The 6,833-nt window shown below is 37.2% G+C and overlaps 1 pseudogene; it reads right to left on the bottom strand.

The window, feature by feature from the left end:
* Positions 1-308: 308 nt before the first annotated feature.
* LOC116093526 overlaps positions 309-6,833 on the bottom strand; it is a 9,430-nt pseudogene continuing 2,905 nt past the window's right edge.

Genomic DNA, 6,833 nt, shown 5'->3' with positions numbered 1-6,833 from the left:
CTCTCTCTCTCTCTCTCTCTCTCTCTCTCTCACTCTCTCTCTCTCTGTCTGTCTGTCTTAAGTGATAGCTAAGTTGCTTTCTGGAGTTTCCAAACAAATGTGTGCATAAAACAAGAAAGGTCTATATAGAATGGGTTGTTCATCCATAGAAAGATTGACTATCACTTTCTCTGTGTTTGTTATTCCTAATTCTCAGGTCCAGATAGGTAAGGGGTGTAGGCTCCTGTCCCCATACAGAGGGAAAGGAACAGGATGAGCATAGTATTCTGGGTTAATGTTATCAGATTTATCTTTAATGGATCCAGTGTTCAAGTGATACTACATCTGTCATCATCCTCAGCAGCCTTCTTTAGTTGGGAGTGATGAGTCCTGGGGATAACACCAGCCACTTTCACAGCAAGTATGGTGATGAGGATAATTGTGTAGGGTTCTTTTTAGGCAGGTTGCAGAGACTAACTAGGGATCCACTTAAACCAATCAAGTAACCTGCTTGTAACTTGTGGGTAGTTCGGAAGTGGGCAATGGCTGCATTCCCTTCACCATCCTATTAATGGCCTGACAAGATTCCTGCAAAGCCTGAAGGTCTTGAGAGAAAAGTAATTAAACATTTCATCTTGGAGAATATCTCAGAGTTTCAGGATGGTAGGTAGTGATCTCCAAAATGTAACTTGAAAAAGAGTAAACCCTTCCTGATGAGTAGTACATCAAGTCCTGAGCAGAGAAGGGTTGGCCCATCTTTTGCCAGTTTCCAGATCAATTTTCTTAGAGTCCTTAAGAGTTCTATCCATCCTTTTGACCTGACCTGAGCTCAGTGAGCTATATACATAAGGTAATTATCAATTAATATTTAATAACTTTGTCAGATTTTGAGACATTTTGGCTGTGAAATCCAGGTTATTATTGGACCACAAAGATAGATACAGACCAAACCTGTCAACTATTTCCTGGAGAAGTTTCTTCATAACTATTGAAGCAGTCTCTGTTTCAATGGGATAGGTCTCCACTCATCCTTACTAATAGCAGCAAATATTTACAATAAAAAACAATAAGTCTTGGAGGCTGATATGGACTACATCAGCAGATCTAAGAGTATTCTAGATACTTAAGAATGGAGGGACTGTGAGGGCACACAGAGTTTACCTAGAAGCCAATTGTAGTGGCTATGAGTTCCCTGGTAGAGAGTGGTTCTGCGGGTTGGCAGAGGCTCACAAAGGAATGGAGGAAAGTGGCAGTGATGGAAAACCACAGAGGACCTTGGGTCTATACCAAATGGCTGAAGCTAAGTCCTTAGCGGAATGAAAGCATGTTAGGAGGAGGGTGTCATGCAGACAGCAGTGAACTTAACAGTCCCTGTTATGCTCTGGAAAGCCCCTAATGAATGATGGTAAGGAGGACATGGGTAGCCAACCTGGGTCTCAACCAATTGTGGTAGCTATGAGGTCCTTGAATGTACTATAGTTCTGTGTATCCGTGGATCACAAAGGAATGCAGATGTGCTAAGAGGAAGAGCTATGGTTGTTGCAGGACATTCCCTGTACAATTATATTAGGGCAACAGGAGGCCTATGATTGGACAGGGAAAAGGGAGGTGGAGCAAAGAGTTGAGAGACAGAGAGTATGGCAGAGAGAAAGGAAGAAGGCAAAATGAAGTTGGAAGTGAACCAGTATGGCTTTAATGAGCTACAAGTAGCTATGATATCATAAGATTAGAATAATTGGGATAAAACTTTTATTGTTATCAATTGATCTTGAAATTATTGTATTGGCACCTTGTAAAATGGGAATCTATTGATACATAAATCTGATTAGTTAATTATAAAGTTCAAAAGTTTTGTTTTACTTGGATCCTGGATTGTGGGACTTATGATGGCAGAGTGGGAACTAGTGGCTCCAGGGACAAGTGAAGCAGATGCTGTGGGGACTAGCTGGAGAGAGTAGCAGGAGGCAGGAGCATGGGAGCACTGTGCACCTCTGCCGGGAAGTTGGCAGATCAAGAGAATCTGGAGCGCAGGGAGTTGGTGGGTTCTTTTTTAATATTTCTCTAAGTATACAGGGATGAGGTAGAAGTAGCAAATAGAGAGGTCGTCAGGAGTTTTTGAACATAGCAGAAAATTATGAAAGAATTCTGGTTAGAAAATATTAGCATAAAATACAAGCACATAACATCATAGTATTATTCTTGTGTAGCATTTGTAGTATAAGAGAAATATTTCAAAATGACGCTCTAGACTTTGTGAACTAACCTTATGTTGTGCTAAGTTTTCCTAGCATGATGCAAGCAAATATATGAGCAATCTAGAAAGGTACAAAAGACAAAACAAGCTATGTATTTCACCAGAGCAAGGGGAAAAGTTATTAAATGAAGTGTTGATGATCACAAAGTCATTGCATTACCACAAAATCCTACACCATAATGGATGATGAGTTTGTGCAATTTATATCACTGAGTCTTACTTTTAATCAACCTTCTGGCTTTTATATAGTCTGGCATCTCCCAAGATCACATAAAGCAGAGAAGTAATTTCATATGAGAGTCTCCTAAGCCTCCTTTTCTCCACCCTCAGGGACAGTCCATAGATCCATTACCATTTTTATATAACAGACAATAACTGTGCTGACCTGTGTGGCTGTCATGACTACTAGGGGGATTCCAATATGGCCTTTCTTTTTTTCTAGCCTGACTAAAATGCTTTCATTCAACACATCATTTCTTAGCAAGACATTTTTTTTTTGTATATTTTCTAAATGATAATTAAATTGAAATAAAAAGTATTTGGATAGAATCACATTCTTTTTAAAAATTTGATGCTGGCACATGAGGTCTCACTCTTAGCTGAGAAGCTACTAGTGATTAGTATCTGGAGCGTGTGTGTGTCATTTTTTTTCTTCAGTGATATAGCAATTAGTAAGCTTCCAATGCACCAGTATAAAACCAACACCCACTGGGGAAAATGACATACTAGCTACATAAATATGTAAACTCTCAACATTTAATTAATGTAGTTAGGAGTTTGGCCAAGATATTTTGAATATATATATATATATATATATATATATATATATATGCTTAGTACGTTTTAGTCAAAAAACTACTAATATCATCAAATAGCTATCAGTTCATAGCTGCAAATATAGAGCTATGATGTGTACATTATTTACCAACCTAGAATAAATTTAAAGTGCATCTATTTCTCCTTCCTTGTTTAATTAAATAAGAAAACCCAAGTCCAGAGGGGAGAACCAACTTGTTTAATATATCATAGTTATTAGAGCTATCAGGTCATCTGATTTTCAGCCCGTTGCTTGTTCTGTTATGTAACATTCTTATTAAGTAATCAGCAATTTATCTTAACACAAACACTGTGAATGGATATAATCAAACTAATTAAAAATTACAGTGTATCCTGTATTACAGTGTAATGAGCCATTAGAGATCCTTAGATAAGAAAAATCAGAGAAATGAAGCAATTTGTTCAATATGATCCAGTCAGAGTTAAATGGTGGTATTGGTTAGTATTCAACTCTAAGCCTTTAGAACTTCAAAGCCTGAGCACTTTCTGCTGCAATGTTCTTCCTAATAATGTTATAATTTTGTCAATTAAACCTTTAGCTATGTCCACAGAAACAGTTAAACAATTCAATTAGCTTTGTTTGACCAATGTTGGCCGGACACTTGAGACTAAAAAGGCTTCATTCATAAGAACGTTCTGATGTGTCTTTATTCCATTTTTTACTTTTGAAATAGTACATTATTTCTATTCTATCTTTTGTAAATTTCTTTTAGTATTTTTATACCTGTATAAGATTCCTTCCACTGCAATGTCTATGCTTATGTCACAGTTTCAGTGTTTTGTATTATGCAAATGCTATTGATATACATTTACTTTTTACTACTTTCAATTCATATTGACTTACATACAGTTTTAGTAGAGATATATATCCTTTCATCTTTTGATAAAGCAAAATAAATTTCTACATATAACAAAACATGGCACACTAAATACTTGACATTTATTTAGAGCTGAGGTTCTTAGCCTCCAGGCTGCAATGTCTATAGTGGGGTCAAATGATACTTTCACAGGGTTCACATATCAATATTCTGCATATCAGATATTCTCATTATGATTTATAACAGTAGAAAAATTACAGTTGTAAAGTATCAACTAAAATAATTTTATAGTAGGATTTTTTAAAAGTATAACAGCATTAGGAAGGTTGAGAATCACTGAATTAGAGAGATACTCTATTAGCTGCACTCTACAGTTCCAATTTAACTGAAGTAATATAGATATAAAGGAAAACTTTCAGAGTTTATTGCTTTATAGCATCATAAATAAAGTACCTAACAACTACTATGGGCCTACTAAGTACAAGTGCTAGACTAAGAATCAAATATGCATAAAATAAACAGAAAAATGACATAGAGGAAAATAGAAATGCTAAATGACCCTAGTAATTATATCTTTATATTTTAGTTGTCTATTGACAATACCATGTTTTAAATGATCACAATCCTCATAAGTTCATATGTATTCCTATTTATTTCAAGGCAATGACCAGCTATCTCCTAATAGTTACACTATTAAAGATCTAAGAAGGTGCTAGATATATTGATAAAACTCCAGCTTTCCCAAGGCAAAGATAGTGGAACTGAGTTTGAGGTAAGACTGGGTTACAAAGAACAAGCTCATTTTTAAAATCATTCAATAAATAACAAGAAAAAGTATTAAACAGAGAAAAAAGCCAATCCCATATGTTACTTTCATGGATAGACTCTAAATTTAACTACATATGACCTGTAATCAGAAGGGGACTATTTGAAGGAAGAAGAGGGCCAGTGGAAGAACATATTTATTTGTAACAATTCAGATTAGTAATACTATATGATTTAAGATATTTTATATATATTAGATTCCTAAGATTCCTAACAATATGATAGTATTAACCTTATAATGAAAGGTCAATTAACTGTTTTCATTTTGCTTGTTTGTTTTCTTGAGAAAGTCCTGTCAACCACAAACTTCCTAATTACACTAAAGTATATGGCACAGAAACAATTAGTAAATTCCTTTATTTAAAACTCTGGCTCACAAGTTGCAGGGGAGTCACAGGGCAGCAGGGACAGGATCCTCTCAGCCTCTGAGTGAGAGCAGTGGATCTTCAACCCTCTCTGCCCTTTCCCTGGGAGTGGAGAGCCTGCCTCTAGGAAGTGCTTTAATTCAGGGACTCTGGTGAGATCCTCTATTTTCTCTCCAGTGACTTTCTAAGGTGGAACCAGCCAGGAGGCATAGGCCTCACGAGTTGCAGGGGAGTCAAAGTGCAGCAGGGACAGGATCCTCACAGCTTCCAAGTGACAGCAGTGGATCAGCAACCCTCTCTGCCCCTTCCCTGCAAGCAGAGTGCCTGCCTTCATGGAGTGCTTTAACCCAGGGACTTAAGTAAGGTCCACCATTTTCTATCCAGTGATTTTATAAGGCAGGACCAGCTGGGAGGCACTGGCCTCACTAGTCACAGGGTAGCCTGCTCAGGATCATTTCTACCTCAGACAAAACCTAGGAGGGACAAAAGACCCACAGCCCTCTCTGGACCTTTCCCGTAAGTGGAGATCCTGTCTCCAAGGTGTGCTCTGACCCCAGGACTCAGGATGGACAACTGATCCGCAGCCATCTGTGCATGAATGTACCAGAGGAGAGCTGATCTCCCAGAAGTACTGATACCGGTTTACAGACCCACAGGAGGAACAAGATCTAGTCAGAAACAGCAAGAACATCTAACACCAGAGATCAACAGATGGAGAAAGACAAACACAAGAATCCTATCAACAGAAACCAAGATGACTTGGCTTCATCAGAACCTACTACTCCCACCACAGCAAGTCCTGGATATCCCAAAACATCAGAAAAGCAAGATTTGGATCCAAAATCATATTTCTCAATGGTGCTAGAGGAATTTAAGAAGGACATGAATAATTCCCTTAAAGAAATATGGGAGAATACAAGTAAATTGATACAAGCTCTTAAAGAGGAAACCTAAATAAAACAACATAAAGAATTACAGGAGATCACAAGTAAGCAAGTAGAAGCCCTTAAAGAGGAAACACAAAAATCCCCTAAGGAATTACAGGAAAACACAAACAAACATTCACACAATACATTTCCAGAAATCCAGCTCTTCAAAGGGTAATAAATGGAAAACTGTAACACAAGGAGGGGAACTACATCCCTGAAAAAGCAAAATTCTAATCTTCCAATAAAACTAAAAGAAGATAGCCAGATGAATGGAATTCCAGTTCTAACAACAAAAATAACAGGAAGCAACAATTACTTTTCCTTAATATCTATTAATATCAATAGACTCGATTTCCCAATAAAAAGACATAGACTATCAGATTGGGTACATAAACAGGACCCAACGTTTCGTTGCATACAGAAAAGCCACCTCAGTGACAAAGACAGACACTATCTCAGAATAAAAGATTGGAAAACAATTCTCCAAGCCAATGATCCCAAGAAAAAAGCTGGAGTAGCCATTCTAATATCTAATAAAATCGACTTTCACCCTAAAGTGATCAAAAAAGATAAGGAGGTACAGTTCATATTCATTAAAGGTATGATCTACCAAGATGAATTCTCAATTCTAAACCTCTATGCTCCAAATCAAGGAGCATCTACATTCACAAAACAAACTTTACTAAAGATCAAAGCACACATTACACCACACACAATAGTAGTGGGAGACTTCAACATCCCAGTCTCTGCAATGAACAGATCATGGAAACAGAAACTAAACCAGGACACAGTGAAACTAACAGAAGTTATGAAACAGATGGATTTA

This window comes from Mastomys coucha, chromosome X (genome assembly GCF_008632895.1).
Source record: "Mastomys coucha isolate ucsf_1 chromosome X, UCSF_Mcou_1, whole genome shotgun sequence".
In the NCBI taxonomy this organism is placed as follows: Eukaryota; Metazoa; Chordata; class Mammalia; order Rodentia; family Muridae; genus Mastomys; species Mastomys coucha.
Note: the sequence above shows the minus strand (reverse complement) of the source record. Positions and strands in the feature narration are given on the sequence as shown.